Here is an 18,474-nt window from a genome sequence, read left to right on the forward strand (position 1 = left end):
TAATAATTCAGACAAATAGCAGTAGACTAGAACTAACAGAACTAACAGAACACAACAGAACATGACAAAAACAGGAAATAACAATAAAATAGGAAAGAGGAGGTGATTAATGGCTGAGTGGTACTATCAAATGTTAGTTAACCAAGACCAACTTAAAAAAGACTCTTTAAGATATAATATTTTAGTTATTACATTCATGGTAACCACAATACTAAACATGAAATCTACAGAAAGTACAAGCAAAATCACTGAGGAAATTGTCATAGAAACTACCCACACAAAATTACAAATAGAAGTAAATGGGAAAAGAATCAATAATTTAAAACATCCTGAAAAGAAAAATCAGGATGGATATAAGTAAACTATACATATCAATAATCACCCTAAATGTGAATGGCCTAAATTCACCTGTCCAGAGACTCAGACTAGTTAAACAGATTAAAATTTTTAAAAATCCATCTATTATACATCTCCAGGAAACACATGTGCAAAGAAAAGACAAGTGGAAGCTTAATATAAGAGGCTGGAGTAAGATTTTCAAAGATAATGATGCAGAAAAAATGGCAGGAATAGCTATTCTGTTTTTAGATAAAATGCATTTTCAGGTAAACAAAGTAAGCAGAGACAGAGAGGGACACTACATTAAGGTCAAATGATCAATCCAACAAAAATATATATACTCCAAACACAGGGACACTCAAATATATAAAATCAGTACTTACTAAACTCAAGGGAGACATAGATAGCAACACAAAAATAGTATCACAATACACCATTCATATCAAAAGAGAGATCATTTGGACAAAAAACTAGCAAGGAAACAGTGGTCTTAAATGAAACCATAAATAGATGAACATAGCAAATATATGTTGGGAAATTATGCAGATTTGGTTGAGTTAGGCAGGACCCACAGACCACCATGTTTCCATGTAAGTATTATTTATATATCAATATTCTGCCTTGTTTTAAAAATGACTCCTCTGCCACCACATTATCCTCTCAGGGTATTGCTCATTCCTGCCAGCAAAAAACTATAGCAACCATAACTAACGAAGTTCCCAAAATGCCTTTTTTTTTCCTCCACCCTCATCCCTAGTCAATTCTGTCCTGACTTACCACTTCCGTTTTTACCCTATAAAACTTGCTGCTGTTCCTGGTTTCACCCCTTTTTACTCTTCTTCATCCTTACATGGAGAAGATCTGGAGAAGAGCTGGCATGCATAGCGGGACATGGCTATTTTGCTAGCTCCACGTGGCCTAAACCCACTGTGTTCACACTTGACTCGGGGGCGTCCGCATGCATAAAGATTTGCATTACTATTCTGCACTAGTTCCTGGTCTCTCTCTCTCTCTCTTGCAACAACATAACCCCAACAAATATATAAAGAACTTCCCATCCCAAAAGAAATGAATATATATTCTTCTAAAGTACACAAGGAACATTCACAAGAATTAACCATAAGGTAGCCTAAACAAATATATGAATATTAAAATCATAAGAAGCATCTTTTCAGACCATGATAGTATGAAATTAAAAATTAACCACTGAAAGAAAAGGAGAAACTCCTCAAAGTTGTGGGGACTAAACTACATGCTCCTGAATAATACATAGGTCATTAAAGAAATAAAAAAGAAATTAAGAATAACCTTGATATCAATAAAAATGAAGAAAATAGCTATCAGATCCCATGGGATAAACAAAAATAGTGCTGATATGGAAGTTAATGGTAATATAGGCCCATATTAATAAAGAAGAGAAAGCATTAGTAAACCATTAACAAACCAACTGAACCAACAAGAAATGGAGCAGCAAAAAGATCCAAGAGTTAGCAGGAGAAAAATATAATTAAAATAGAGCAGAAATCAATTAAATAGAAAAAAAAACAATAACAACAAAAACATCAGGGATATTAATGAAACCAATAGATAGTTCTTTGAAAAGATAAATAAAGTAGATAAACTACTAACTACACTCACTAAGATAAAAATAGAGAAAGCCATGGTAAAATCACTCACAAATCAAAGAGGAGATATTACAACTGATGGAGTAGAGATACAAAGGATCATGCAAAGTTATTATGGATACCTATATGCAAATAAATTTGACAAATTAGAAGAAATGGACACATTCTTAGATACACAGCAACACTGACGCAAGAAGCAGTAAATAAATTCAACAAGCCAATCACTAGAGTAGAAATTGAAACAGTAATCAAAAGACTTAATAAGAACAAAAGTTCAGGTCCAGATGGTTATACTAAAGAATTCTATAAAACATTCAAAGAGGAACTAATAGCACTGTCCTCAAACTATATAAAAAATAGAAGAGGGAATACTCCCAAACACCTTATATGAGGTTAAATCAACCTCATCACCAAAGTAAGAATTTCTCTACCAAAAAAGAAAACCATAGATCTATATAACTCTCATGAACACAAATGCAAAGATCCTCAACACAATCTTGGCTAACTGAATCCAACAACATATTAAGAGAATAACCCATCAAGACCAAGTTGGATTCATCCCTAGAAAACACTGATTTTTCAGCACCCACAAGTCAATCATAAGTCACCATATCAACAACAACAGCAAAAAGTTAAAAATCACATGATCTTATCAATCTATGCTTAAAAACCATCTGACAAGGTCCAACAGCCATTTGTGATAAGAACACTCAAGAAAGTGGGAGTTGAAGGGAAATTCCTCCATATAATAAATGATATATATGACAAACTCATAGTTAACATCATACTAAATAGGAAAAAACTGAAAGCTTTCCCTCTAATCAAGAACTAGGCAAGGGTGCCCACTCTTACCACTTCTAATCAATATAGTCTAGAAGTCCTCACTATCACAATTAGACAAGTATGAAATATCAATGGAATTCAACCTCAAAAGCATGACTTTAAATTATAATTATTTGCAGATGATATCATGTTATATCTAGAGGACTCCCAAAACTCTACTAAATAACTACTAGAAACTACCAATAAATTCAGTAAAGTAGTAAATTACATAATCAATATTCATAGATCTGTGGCATTTCTTTACAAAGATGATGGGCCAGAGAAAAGAGAACTTAAGGAAGATATCCCACTTACAGTTGAACCCCCAAGATAAAATACTTCGGAATAAATATAATAAAGGAGGTGAAGGACCTTTTCAATAAAAACTATAAGACATTGATAAAAGAAATAGAGGATGACACAAACAGTATGGAGAATCCTTAAACAAATACATAAATATAGAAATACCTTTTGATCCAGCAATCCCACTCCTAGGAATTTATATCGAAGAGATAATAACAGTAATTCAATGCAATATATGTATGCCCATGCATACATATATTGCATTATTATAATAGTTACATTATTCACAATAGCCAAAAATATGGAAGCAACTAAGATGCTCTTCAACAGAGCACTAGATAAAAAATTTATGGGATATATGCTCAATGGAGTACTACTCAGCAATAAAAGGGTGATATTGTGTCCTTTGGGATAAAATAGATGGGATTAGAGAAGATTATGTTTAGTGTAGTAAGTAAGGAGGTAAAGAACAACTATAAAATGGTTTCACTCATATGTGTAGTACAGATAATTGAACTCACAAACATGAAAAAAAGTCAACCCATATCTAAGATAGAGTGAACTATGGTGGCTATCATATAGGAGGTGGGGGTAGGGACATAGACCTTTCATGGTAGGAGTGGTATGAAACTATACTTCTATCAAATTATAATATTACAAGTTAGTACTAATTCCATATGTCAGAGGAAAATTAGATTTAATATTTTAGTTTATTTAGCAGCCCAAATTTTACTTCTGAATATATATTAATATATATACATATATATGTATGTATTAAACTAAGTATTTAATGTTTCAAATAGTAAGCTAACTGAATCCTAACACTGGGATTATATTAAGTAGTTATAAAAATAATTTTTTCTAAAATATCTAAATTACCCACAACCTTAGGCCAGATAGTTCAAAATAATTTAGTCCTGTCAGTTTCCAAAATATTATTACTTAAATTCCATAAAGCATGGTAAGGTGAAGTATACTATGGTAATTTCTAACATTTGGGCTTTCAAAGAAAAATAAGGTCCCAACTAACTTGGTTATAATAATAATTAACCATTGACATTTTAAACTCTATACTACAAGGAACCTTTACAATTCTTTTTAAATTCTGTATTCTGCCTAGTCCTAAAACTTTTGGGACTTGGCTTGTATTTCTTGGTCTCTTCTGATTCTTTACCCTGCTATACTGCCTCTGCTGGTCTCAACTAAATCAATACTACTGGTGCCCATTATGCCAAGTTATCCTGTTACTGTCTTTTTGCTGCAGATTGTCTCCTGAAACACCAAGCCTGAGATGCCAACCTCCCAAATCCGTTAGCCTATTGAGATCTTTCCTAATACATGGGACTACCTAGTTCCATTTCACATAGTGTGTTTTCTAGCAAAGTGAAAGATCCTTGATATAGGCTCAGGCCTAGGGTACTGGGTACATATGTACATATATCTATAAATTAGGGCCAGATATATACCCCTAAAATAGTTTTGGTCTAATTATCTGTAAGCTCAGACCAATAGGAACTTAAAGGTTACACAGGTTCTGGTGCTAAGTATATATAGGCCCTAGAGCAGGTGGACAGAGGTAATAGTTAATTTTTGGCACAGAATTTTTTTTTCTAGAATGGGAGCTACTCTCTGCCCTAATCCAACTTTCTAGCCTTTTTTCTCTACTCTGACACCATTCTCTCAAACAATATTCTTATGCTATTTCAAGCTAGCTACCAAACTCAAGCAAAACTACCATAGCTGAGTGCCCCAGGAACATGCCTAAAATGGTTTTGTATCTTTCTTCTACACTAAAATCCCTAATCTCATCTGCTCTAATCCTACTTTTTGGTTCATGTTAATTCACTAATTTGTCTCAATTTAGGTCATGCCACTTTCCATACACCAAGTGTTGGTATGCTTCTAAATTCTGCTTCTAAGACCTCTTCTGTTTTATTGGTTTAATCCCCCCCTGCTTAACACTGTATTCTATTTACATAACCACTGTTAACTAAGCACTGCCCTGCCTCCAGGGCATTGGGTTAATCCCCACTGTTTTGCACATTTTTTCCTTCTCCCCACCCCCTATCCTACATACAACCTCTTTGGACCTGACTCTTCCGCCTCAGGATATATACAGACAAGATTGTAATTAGAGATATCCTAGATTGCACTGCATTCCACATGAATAAAGACTGAACTGCCTACCACTCAGCCATGAGTCCCTGGTCGTCTCTCTCTCCCACCCATGAAGCTAGCACAGCAACCAAGTTACAGATGCTACCATGATTCCATCGTGAATTCTCAGGGCATACAACCTCACCAATGTGTCCTGGACCCTCACATCTCCAGAGCTTTGGCCCAATAGGGACGACCTGCCAATACCCAAATCTAGTGGAGAAGCAATTATAGAAGCCAGAACTCCTACCTTCTGCTCCCCTAAAACAACATTGATCCATACTCCCAGTGAGGGAAAATGGGAGGTGAAGATAAGAGGCCTCTGAAATCCAGCTCAATCAGGAGAGAGCGAGAGCAAGAACAAGAGCGAGAGAAAGAGAAGGAAAAGGCGAAGGACATATGGAGGTAGTTATGTTGTCATAAGTGGCTTGGAGAAGAAGAGAGGATTGAATCAGGAAAAAGGGGGGCAGTTATGTATAACTGTGGTCAGATAGTTGTAGAGATGATTGTTGACCCAGGTCTACAACCTTAGGGGAACTGTGATGGATTGCAGTGGGGAAACTGAAGATTCAGAACTATGGTGGTGGGAATGGGGTGGATTCAAACCCGTTGACACGTAATTCTGTAATATAAAAATAAATAAAGAGAGATTTTAAAAAGAATTTTGGTCTATACTCTCAGAGGGTTAAATGATAGGGAAAGATAACTACAGGACTCTTAAACATAGTTCCACCAGGATCCAAAGCATTTGCCACCAGGAATCCTGTTTTTATCCATCACTGAAAGGGAAGGCAATCTGGAAAACATTAGAGGAAGTAAGGCATATTTTCTCTTGTCCTAAGAGAGTAGAGGAAAAACAACAACAAAAGGACACTTGGAAGTAGCAGTGAGTGTAGATGTGAAAAAAAATGAAGAAAAAATAAATATGTACATAGATATAGATAGATAGTTATAGAATATGGGAGGACTAGTGCCGTTTCCAGTGGAAGGGGTGGCAATATAGAAGTCTGATGGTGGGAATGGGGTAGAATTATACCCTTAATATCTTTTTTTTAAGTAAATATTGTCACAAATAAAAATATTTTAAAAATAAATTTGATATAGTTTATCACCAGCATTCATAAAAGCTCAAAGTGCCATTTATATTTATATAAATGTTTATAAATATATGAAGTTGCATGACATGCCTTTGTAAATTTTTAAAGTAGATTTTTTAAAAATCTACATTATAGTAAGTTTTTATGTCAACTTTCACTTGCTATACTGGGAGGCTTTTATTTTTAAATATAATCAGACAAATACTATTGCCAAAAGTGGAGAAATAAATATATGTCTATATCTTCTAATATACATGTATTAATCCTAGTTAACCCATAGGTAGAAAGATTCACTTTGGCAGTTTAAAGCTATTACATAGAGAAAATGAACTATTAAGAGAACAAGAAAGCCTTTGCTTTCCTGTTTCAAGACTTAAGTTGAATTAATACTAATTAAGTAGTTATAAATTTCACTAGAATGTGTTGCATAGTATGTGAGTGGCCTTCAGGTGAGGCCACTATTGAGACAGAATATTGGTTCATGAAATCTCTGCCTAACAAATGTGTTTTCTTTTTTTTAAAAATGATTTTAAATATGTATTTATTTTCCCTTTTGTTGCCCTTGTTTTTTATTGTTGTGGTTATTATTGTTGTTGTTATTGATGTTGTCATTGTTGGCTAGGACAGAGAGAAATCAAGAGAGAAAGGGAAGACAGAGAGGGGGAGAGAAAGACACCTGCAGACCTGCTTCACCGCCTGTGAAGTGACCCCCCTACAGGAGGGGAGTTGGAGACTCGAACAGGGATACTTACGCAGGTCCTTGTGCTTCACTCCATGCACTTAACCTGCTACGCTACCATCTGACTCCCACAAATCTGTTTTCATATTGAAGCTTCACACTCCAACTTCAACCCCCATCAGCATTTTAAATGGATGATAATGGCCATCATTAATTAGGAATGAAGACCATTCTTCTTAGTAAGCAAGTACCACTCACATGCTTTTTCAGAGACAGAGGTTAATTTTTCTGTTAAAAAAAAATCTAGTGCTGCTTTTAGTGAGTCCATTTTGCCTTAATTTTATTTATTTTTTATTAACTTCATTTATTTATTATATAGAGACACCCAGAGATTAAGAGGGAAGGGGATGGTAGAGAGGAAGAGAGAGACAGAGAGACTCCTGCAACAGTTTCTCCACTCACAAAGTTTTCCCTTTGCATATGGGTCCAGGAGCTCACACCCAGGTCCCTGCGTGTTGTAACATGTGCACTCAACTACGTGTGCTACTACTCAGCCTCCTCTTCCCTTAATTTCAGAATTTCCTGTGCCCTGAAAATCAACCTGATAAATAATTACTGTTATGTGTTTATTTTATGCCAGAAATATAATAATGATGATAATAGTGATTGTTGATGATAATGAGAATGAAGGTGGCAAAAAGACCATGATAATGATATCTACTACAGAAACCCACTTATCTGGTCTACTCAGTGTCCTTCATCATGAATCTTTCAATAATTATACTGACTTTCCTTTGGAAGCTGGTGTCTCTCTCTCCAGATGGCCTTGATGAAACTATTTATGCAACTGCTAAACATTTATATAGACACATGTCTCAGAGATTGACTCAGCAGTGGCCAGATGACTTAAGCCACACAAAACTAAGTTTTAGGAACTTAGAATTTTGTGAATTTGCTTTCAAAGAGAACAAGAAAAACTTCATGATTACAGAGGGAGAAAAATGCTTTCTCTTTCCTAGTATTACTAAACTGAGGTCAGAAAGATGTAAAGTTGTTCCTGGTTATGTCCCTGTCCTCATTTAGTAACTTATCTGCAGTAGAAATCATGAAGCCAGTAGAAAGAAATAAGGAAAGCAAGATGAAATTCTCAGTTTCTAGAATATCCAAGACCAATTCTTTACCTCAACATCCCACCCAAGCATCAGGACACAAAAACCAGGAAATTTTTTTTTCTCTTAAGCTATTTTTAAAGATTAATCTATCATTTATGAAATTTCATTTAGTTCTCTATATGATATCTTGATATGAAGTATATATGTAGATATATATGTATATATGTAGTATATATGAAATATATGTAGATATGTATATATGTGTAGTATATGTGAAGTATCTATATATATATGTAGTATACATGAAGTAGATATGTAGATATATGGGACTTTATATGCATACTAGTATGATTTAGGTTGTAAATAGCAGAACATCATTTAACTGTTATTCTCAAAATCCATAACGAAATTGATAAAAATTATTAAAGGGAATGATATTTTTCCTACTGTCTATTCAGTATATGTACTTAATGTAGTATATATACACATATGGAAAAAATACAACTTCTAGACTGCTTTAGTGACTTCTCAGGGGTGATATTAATTAGGTCATTTGCCCATATCAAAACCAACTATGGTTGCTAACGGGGGTGGAGCACTTACTTGGTCATATGACCATTCTTATTATTTACACTGGATAACACAAAAATAGAAAGAAGCTATTTCCTGAAGAGATGCTGGGCACACAAAATAATAAATAAATCACAATAATAACATCATTTAATTTATTTTTCATCCTTATGAAATAACATATACTGTTACTTTATAGATTAAAATAAATGGGGCTGGGGAGATAGAATAAGACAAAACTTTGATGCCTGAGACACCAAAGGTCCCAGGTTTAATCCTTAGTACCACCAGAATCCAGAGCTAAGTGATGCTCTTAAGAAGAAGAAAAAAAAAAGTCCATGAAGTTTCAGCTTACTCAAATGTTGGTATGCTTCTGGATTCTGCTTGTGAGACCTTCTGTTTTTATCATCACATTGGGTTAGGTTGTGTTGCTTGTGATGTGTTCTGTTTGCATGTCCACTGTTGGCTGGGCACCCCCCTGCCTCTGGGACATTTGGTTTAGTCCTCGCTGGTTTGCGCTTTTTCCTTCTCCCTGCCCCCTATCATATGTATTTCCTTTGCTCCTGACTCTTCTGCTGGAGGAGAAAGATGCAGGACAGAATTGTGTTGTGATTAGAAGAGATTAGTTTTTTGAACTACATTTTCGTTCATGAATAAAGATTGAACTGCGTTCTCGGCTCAGCCATGAGTCTCTGGTCATCTCTGTCTCCCACCCGCAAAGCGTGACTGGCACTCAAGTAACTTAGGAAGTAGAGAGAAGGTGAATTTCAAACTCAAGTCTACCAGGTTTCAAAGCTCCCTCTCTTCCACCATGCTGCTGTCAGAAATGGTTATAGCAGGAGCTTCTGGGCTTAATTGGCACCTGATTTACACCAGTAGTTGCAACAGAAGAGTTGGTACATATTAGAATGGGAGTGTGGACACATTTTTGAAACATTTTTTTTTTCATCAAGTTCATGAGATTTGGAACCAAGCATCTCCTATCAGGAAAATGAACAAGATCACCGTATGAAAGGAGTTTAAAAAGATAGTTTGCACCATGGAGGACTGAGAGACAGGATAAAGAAGTCATCAAATACACCGTTAAATATAAAATTTTGAAGCACAAAAAATAAGAATAGAATGTGTTTGAGTAGTCCATAATTAGTTTGATTCAGGAGGCAAGTTCTAAGCAAAGTGCTTCCTAATGATACTGAAATATTGTTTCCTTTCCTAATGAGGCCCTAAGCTTTAATATTCTCATTGAGAATTGGGAGTGATTTGTATACTATTTAACCATGAATTTAACCATCAGAATATTAAGCTTTTATTTGCTGGAAGCATGAGAAGAGCCAGTATAAACAGTTGGGTAACCAGGTCAAAGAAAATCAAGTGACAAAGGTGGGCAAAATCTACTTACCAAGTTTTAGGGTGGTGTTTCCACATTTTTACAATTAATAAGACCATCTCATCAGTTTGCCTACTCATGGGGAGCCTTGATACCATCTCTTTCCTCATGATAGCCGAGTTACTTTTCACTAGTCTCTATTTCCCCCTTCCAGGCCTTACAGGTAGATTACAAAGAAATAAGCTAGATTCCAAACATACAGCTATGCAAATTTGGCTAAAGCAGGTTCTGAAATTTTTCTCAACATTAAGGCATTCCTCTGGTGCCTTTCAACAATCTTTTACTTAAACATTTTTTGTTCAGATTATCTCTTTCCATGTTTTACTAGGAGCTGAAGTTGAACAAAGATTCATACCAGATGTTCATTCTTATCTCTGCATGTGTATTTGAAAGACATTTCTCTTTCAAAATAATTAGTCCCTACTAGTTGAATTTGTGGAAAGAGGAAAATGAGGTCTGCAAGATTAAAATGAAGTAAAGAAGTATAGTTTCCAGGAAAGTTAGGACTTGAGAGTTAGAAGAGAGTAAGGATGTAAGTGTGTCAGAGTTGGGCCTAAAGAAAGTATGACATGCTTAATGGGTTAGAAAAATCAGTATGATATAGAATATTAGAATGAAGAAGCAGAAAACCAGGATGCAGAAAACCCTCTAGAGACAAGATCTAAAAACTCTGTGGAAGTATAAAGGTAGGTACGGTACTCATATCAAATATTTTATGAGATAACCTGCAGGAAACATATCTTACCAGTCCCAAGACACTTGAATTATTTGTATTCATATAGGTTTTCCTGAATGAAAAGTGGGTGAAGTTGAGCTGGGTTATATTACATTGGGCTGTATTAAAGAGAACTGGGATTGACAGATTGAATTCTCTCCTCCCAAAACACCAAATAAATACAAGAGACCCACCTGAAGTCATAATCTATAGCTGAAAATTCTGCAGCCTAAGCCACTCATGTGGTTGGGGCATAAAGGGACTATGGGCTGAAGAACAGCAAAGTCAAATTAGCTTCAGGTGGCACAGCATGGAGCTGCACCATCTCGACAATTTCACTTTAAGCACAGCAAGTAATGAAGGTTGTTCCAAGTGCTAGAAGAAAAGAGAAAGGAGCTTAAAACCTCTCAATTTTTTACTCATGGGGTATTTATCTTTCTGAATTTAATACAATGACATAACATAAAATGGAGCATTTGTGACCACAAGACAGCCCAAAGCAACCACCCCACCCGACCCCATCCTACTCTCTGCAGATCATACAAACAAGAAAAACCTAGAGTTCACAATAGCACTACCTGCTGGCCATCAATAACCAGCACAGAGTAGCAGCAGCTGTGTCTCTCTAAACTCCCAGATCAGACACAAGTCAATCCAGGCAAGTGTGTTTAGTGGATTGAATGGTACTGAGAAAGGGACTTCATAACACAACATAGACAATGGTTAAACCAAAAAGAAACACTGGAAAAATAAACCAGTACAAAAGTCCATATAACCCTCCCAAAGGGTTTTGAGGACAAGATACAAACACTAATTGAGGTACTAGTCACAGGACTGAGGAAAGAGTTTGAAAATAATATCATCAGACATGGGGAAACAGCAAATGAGACTCTGAAATAAAACACTATCTATCTGGAGGTAATTGGAATGCTGAAAGCTGAAATAGCTGAGCTAAGAGCACAACTAGCTGAACAAGCTAATATAGTATTAGAACAGGGTAACAAAATAACTGAGCTACAGAAAACAACAGGGAGATAAAATAGAATAAGTAAGGCAGAAAACAGAATTAGCAAGATTGAGGACAAATTAGAGAAAACTAAGAAAGAAGTGAGACCTCAAAAAGAAATTAAGAGATACTTAAAACAACAGAGACCTATGGGATGACTTCAAAAAAAGTTATACACATTATAGGTCTACTAGAGGAAGAAAGAGAGGGAGGGGTAGAAAGCATTCTAGAGGACATAATCTCTGAGAACTTCCCTACTCTAGACAACATAAATGACATAAAGATTCAAGAAGCCCAGAGAGTACCAAACAGAATTAACCCTGACTTAAAGACACCAAGATATATAATATTAAGAATGAAAAGGAATAAGAATAAAGAAAGGATCTTGAATGCTGCAAAAGAAAAACAAAGTGTCACTCACAGAGGAAAACCCATAAGATTAGCAGCAGATTTCGCCACACAAACACTAAAGGCCAGAACAGAATGACAAGGTATCTATCAAGCACTCTATGAGAAAGGCTTTCAACCAAGACTACTGTATCCTACTAAACTGTCATTCAGTTGATGGAGGCATAAAACCTCAGACAAGCAACAGTTGAAGGAATCAACTATCACCAAGCCTGCCTGTCAAGAAATCCCAAAAGGTCTCTTAAAAACAATACAAAGAAGAATAGAAAGGGAAGGTCAAAGCAGAATATAACTGAGTTTGGAGTATTTCACCAAAATAAAAATCTCTGAGTAGAGGGTGAGGGTAGATGTTCAGCTTTACTGTGAGGGGAGGGAGGAGGGACACAGACCTTTGGTGGTGGGAATGGTAATAATACACACTCCTATTAACTCATAGTCTTACAAATCACTATTCAATTTATATGAGAAGGGAAAATGGATTGAATGTCTCAAACTTCTGATGCATAGACCATAGCTCTGAGTATATATTCCTTCAATCTAAGTACTTAAGACTTCAAATTGATAATCAGATTGAATTTTAACAGTGGGCTGAAATTGTTAATACATCTCTAATAATGACTTGTTCTTTGAAATATTAAATCACCTATAAGCTTTGAACAGGGAGAACCGAAGCAACTGGTGGCATCACTTTATAAGATACAGCTATATGTAAATAACATTAAAGGATATAAATTATGGTGAGCTCTTGTATGATACATAAAATCCTAAAAATGTGATTTTTAAATCAAGTTAACCCAACTTTCAAATAATATGGTTATAGAAATAACTTTCTATTGCCTTCTTAAATCCTAAGGCAGCAGGAACCTTCTCCATTCCATAAAAAATATTTCTCTGAGTCCTGGAACCTCTGGGGTGGGGCTCACTTTCCTGCATGCTTTTCTCTCCAGTCATACCAATTGATACTGCATTTACTGATCCAAACTTATTCAATACAATCAGTACCACCTTGACAAGTTTCACTTTCGATTGTGTCCAGAGACCCCAGGCATGGAATGTCAACCCTTCAGCTTCATTACTCTAATAAGATAACCTTTCCTAGATCATAGGACTTCTTAATTTCATTTCATGTGGTGTACTTCCTAACAAAGCCCCACAACTTAGATATAAAACAGGGCCCATGATATAGGACTTATGTACACATATATCTATAAATCAGGGGGGAGAATGTGTATCTTAAAGCAATAGTGCACAATAGTTTGCAGTGAATCAATAAATGAAGCAAGTATAAAGACCTAAAAAAGATACCAAAAAGTACCTAATGAAACAGTTTCTACTTAGACCTAGACACCCTCACCTACTTCCTATTTTACTTCCCTCAGTCACTTCAAAGCTAACCTTGTCAGACAAAATAAGGACTACAAAAGCTGAATAAAGGTAAAAGACTGGAACTGAATGGAATAGATTGACTGACTTGAATGAAAAGATTCAAATGGATTGAATTCAACTGAATAGGTCTCCATGGCTGAAGAGACAAGCAGTTCCCAGCAACCACAATCAGAGAAAAAAGAAAACTCATATAACTTTCCACACTCTAAGAACAGGTTGGAAGGGTAAAAGAAACATTTGATTTCTTAATCACAAAATTTGGCCCCAAGCATCTTGTGTTTAGTGTCTAAAAAGACTTCTGGTCTGCCAATTTTCTGTTTTACACAACGGCCCAAATGGATTACAGCTGTTGGTATTGAAAGCTCCTGATTCTAAACCAACTGCAAATCTTACCCGTATGATTTGAATGATATATGAAATTTTGGGATGAATTTCATACTATCTTTTCAAAAGTTGATTCTTGTGCAGTGCATTAGCGTTTCACATGAGCCAAATCCAGTCTGTGATTCAAAAGGTAAATCACAATAGAATACTTTTAGGTTTCCATTTTCATTGCCATAGTATCTCAGAGTATTTCTAATCAAGGAAATAATATTCTTAAGAATAAGTTGCAATTTACTTGTTAGTATTCATAAGAATTAAAAAGCAATGGGAAAGGTTTTTTATTTTCCATTTATTCTCATTATTTTGCTTCTCTGTCTTTATATGCAGAGGCCTTCTGAGATCCCTTTACAAATCTTAGGAATCTGAAATAACTACACATTGATCACCTAGCATTTGAATAACACTATCTTTAAAAAAGATGAAATCACCTCTTTTGCCTCATGACATATAAGATCTTATGGACCACATACAAGACTAGGGCCTCAGGTGATGGGATGGCCTGGTAGTGACTAAAGAGTCATCACTAAAGTATGCCAGTCTTTTGCCCTTATTCAGCTTTTGTAGTCCTTACTTTGTCTGACAAGGTTAGCTTTGGAATGATTGAGGGAAGTGAAATAGGAAGTAGGTGATGAGGATATATAGGTCTAAGCAGAAACTTTTTCATTAGGTACTTTAAGGTGCCTTTTTAGGTCTTTCTACTTGTTTCATTTTCTGATTCACTGCAAACTATCGTGCACTTTTGTTTTAAGGCATATATTTTCCCCTAACTTATGGATACATGTATCTATCTCATGGGCTTTGATCTATATGTAGGTTTTGAGGTCTTGTTAAGAAGTGTGCCATCCAAAATGAAATTAAGGAGTCCTTTGAGCTAGGAAAGGTCTCACCAGAGTAATGAAGCTGGAGGGTGGACATTCCATACCTGACGTCTCTGGACACAGTCTAAAGTGTAACATGCTGAGGTGGTACTAGTTCCATTACTTAGCTTTGGATCAGCAGATGCAGTATCAATTTATATGAATTGAGTGAAGCATTTAGGAAAATGAGCCCCTCCCTAGAGATTCTAGGCCTCAGAGAAATATAGGCTTTATAGAGAAAGGGGAAGGCTCCTGCTGTCTTGGGGTTTAAGAGGGCAATACACAGTTATTGCTATAACCAAATTATTTGGCAATTGGGTTAACTTTAAAAATCCCTTAGTTAGCACCTGCTGTATCATACAAGACCTCACCATAATTTATGGCCTTTTATGCTATTTATATATAGTTGTATCTTATAAAGTAATGCCACCAGTTGTTTCTGTTCTTCCTGGTCTAAGCTTTTAGAAGATTTAATATTCCAAAGAGCATGTCATTATTTGAAATGTATTAACAATTTGAGCCCACTGTCCAAATTCAAGCTGATTATCAATTTAAAGTTTTAAGTGCTTAGATTCAAGGAATATATGCACAGAGCTATGGTCTATGCATCAAAATTTTGAGATATTCAATCCATTTTCCCCCTTTCATATTAATTAAATAGTGATTTGTGGAGTCTCTGTATTTCTAAGGAGTGCTATTACTGTTGGCCCATGGACCACAATGTTTGAAGCAAAAGCTCTAGATTATAGCAATAGTTCTCAACTGTGGCTGAGCAATAGTTTTCAACCACGGTGGTACCGAGTCTCATTCCCTGAGACTCTGAATTGGTTAGGATTGGGTCTGGTTTTCTGATCTAGAAATTCACCCATTTAAGGTCACTTTAGTTGCTTCTATAGTAAATGTGGGGACAATGCTTTTCTTGCTTTTCTTTGAGTTTTAATCCTACCTTCAAGTTCCATGCTGATAGTTCCACTGGTTATAAGTCTTCAGAATCTTAGGAACCCTGGGTATTTCTCCAACTATAAAGCATTTCAATATTAAAAGTTCTACTCAATTTTATTTTTTGGTGATTTGATTTAAAAGCAATCATTAGATAACCCAGTTTCTGCTTTGTTAGATTTTAACTTTAAGATAATAACCTGCTATGAAAAGGACCTTTAAAAACACTTTCTTAGAGTAATAAGTAGATTGGAAATTTATTTTCAGTTTATATTTTCTTTCTTTTATAAGCCACTTACTGTTTTCAGCAGTCTTCTCCCAGCCTTCTTGTGTTCATTTACTTGGGTTGCTTGGATTGCGTCCTAATGATGTGTTTGTTCTCTCATTACCCTTAAAGGATCTAGCCAATTCTAATAGCACATTCTTAGGGAGTTGATGTATTTTTCTCATTCTGCATATTTCTTCTCTTACAGAGAGGGCAAACAAGGACAGATATCAGTTACAAGATGTGTGGAACACATAGATAATCTAGCACTCTATTGGGAAGCTCATTTGTGTGAAGAAGATCCAGTAACTTTCCACTTACATCACCCAGTCTCTTAAATCTTATTTTTCCTCAACCTCCCTGATTCCTCTTTCCTCATTTTTTCACTCCTCTGAACATCACAGAACAGAAGGTTTACATCAATTAAAAGGTTGGCTTGGATTCTCTAACAGGGTGAGTTTTTATTTTCTTTGTTTATTTTCTTTGTTTATTTCTTTGTTTATTGTTGTTCTATAGCATTCCAGATACTCTGCCAGGCTAGGCACTGTGCCTACAATTAGAGTGAGCTCCCATCAATGGAATCTTGGTTTTGTTTTTGCGAAGTTGAGAAAGAACAGAAAGGGAAACTCAAAGCAGAATTTGACTGAGTTTGGAGTATTTAACCAAAGTAAAAAATCTCTGAGTAAGGGTGAGGGTAGATGTTTATCTTCACTGTGGGGGGAGGGAGGAGTGATACAGACCTTTGGTGGTGGGAATGGTAATAATACACACTCCTATTAACTTATAGTCTTACAAATCACTATTTAATCAATATGAGAAGGGAAAAATGGATTGAGTGTCTCAAACTTTTTGATGCATAGACCAAAGTTCTGGGTATATATTTCTTTAATCTAAGTGTTTAAGACTTTAAATTGGTAACCTGGTCAAATTTTAAGATTGGGTTCAAATTGTTAATACATCTTTAATAGTGACTTGTTCTTTGAAATATTAAATCACCTATAATCTTAACCAGGGAGAACAGAAGCAAGTGGTTGCTTCAGTATATAAGATACACCTTGTGAAACAGCATTAAAGGACATAAATTATGGTGAGGTCTTGTATGGTACAGCAAATCATAAAAATGTGATTTTCAAGTCAACTAAATTTCCAAATATCTTGGTTATAGTAATAACTAGCTATTGTGTTCTTAAAACCTAAGACAGCAGGGACCTTCACCATTCTCTATAAAACCCATATTTTTCCCAGTCCTGGAACCTGTGGGGTGGGGCTCACTTTCCTGAATACTTCTCTCAGTTCATACCAATTGATACTGCCTCTGCTGATCTCAATCTAATCAATGCAACCAGTATCACATCGACATGTTTCACATTGGATTGTGTCCAGAGACTCCAGGCATAGGATGTCAACCCTCCGACTTCATTACTCTGGTGAGACCTTTCCTAGATCATAGGACTCCTTAATTCTATTTTGGGTGGTGCACTTCTTAACAAAACCTCAGAACCTAGATACAGACCAGGGCCCATGAGATAGGACATATGCACACATGTATACATCAGATAGGGTAAAATATATATATTAAGCAAAAGTACACAGTAGTTTTCAGTGACTCAGTAAGTGTAGCAAGCAAGTAGAAAGATATTTTCTATGTATACCTAGGTACCCTCCTCACCTACTTCCTATTTCACTTCCCTCAATCATTCTAAAGCTAATCTTGTCAATTAAAGTAAGGACTACAAATGCTGGATAAAGGCAAGAGACTGGCATATTTTAATGAAGGCTCTTTTGGTTACCACCAGGTCATGCCATCACCTGGGGCCCTAGTCAGGTAATCCTTGGATTCCCACACAGACATGATGGGCCTAGACCTCTAACAGAGGTCACTGGTCATCCCCATTAGGAACAACATAAGGCATTTCTTTGGGGGCCCCTATAGTACTTTGGCCCTTATAAGGATAAACAATGGTAGGGACAGCCCCATTCTCTGAAGGAGGGTTGGGCGAACACACTCTACCACTCAAGGAAGATTGTTCCAGCAATGAGTACATCCTAGAATGTTCCTAGCCATAACCACAGAATGCAAGCTCAGACCTACAGAGATGCAGAGTTTACACAGGCTCCTGTGATAAATATGGGCCCCAGATCAAATCAATGGGGTTTATAGTTAACAATATTTATACATTTTCCCCATATTTGGGAGATTTTCTCTTCACTGATCAAGATTTCTAGTCCTATTGACAAGTCTAACACCATATCCCCAGATAATACCTTGGGTCCACCTGCATGTTAGCTGTTGGATTCAAAAATTAGTAAAGTCATGGATTTCTTGGAATATACTAGCTTTTTCCAAATTTGAGACCCCAAATCTCATCTGCTCTATTCCTGCCTTAGGTTCCTGATTATTTAACCATTGTTCTGCTTTATGT

General features: G+C 35.9%; 1 long non-coding RNA gene across 4 annotated transcripts in view; it reads left to right on the top strand.

Annotated features, from left to right (window-relative positions):
• Nucleotides 1–16,223: 16,223 nt before the first annotated feature.
• Nucleotides 16,224–18,474, top strand: part of LOC132540874 (uncharacterized) — a 32,510-nt gene continuing 30,259 nt past the window's right edge. For 2 of the 4 annotated variants that reach the window (XR_009552010.1, XR_009552009.1), the window contains exon 1: nucleotides 16,229–16,504. This is a non-coding gene — a long non-coding RNA (uncharacterized LOC132540874). Of the gene's footprint in view, nucleotides 16,505–18,474 lie in introns of all 4 variants that reach the window. The other 2 variants (XR_009552007.1, XR_009552008.1) reach the window with 2 other exon arrangements.

This window comes from Erinaceus europaeus, chromosome 10 (assembly GCF_950295315.1).
Source record: "Erinaceus europaeus chromosome 10, mEriEur2.1, whole genome shotgun sequence".
NCBI classification, from domain to species: domain Eukaryota; kingdom Metazoa; phylum Chordata; class Mammalia; order Eulipotyphla; family Erinaceidae; genus Erinaceus; species Erinaceus europaeus.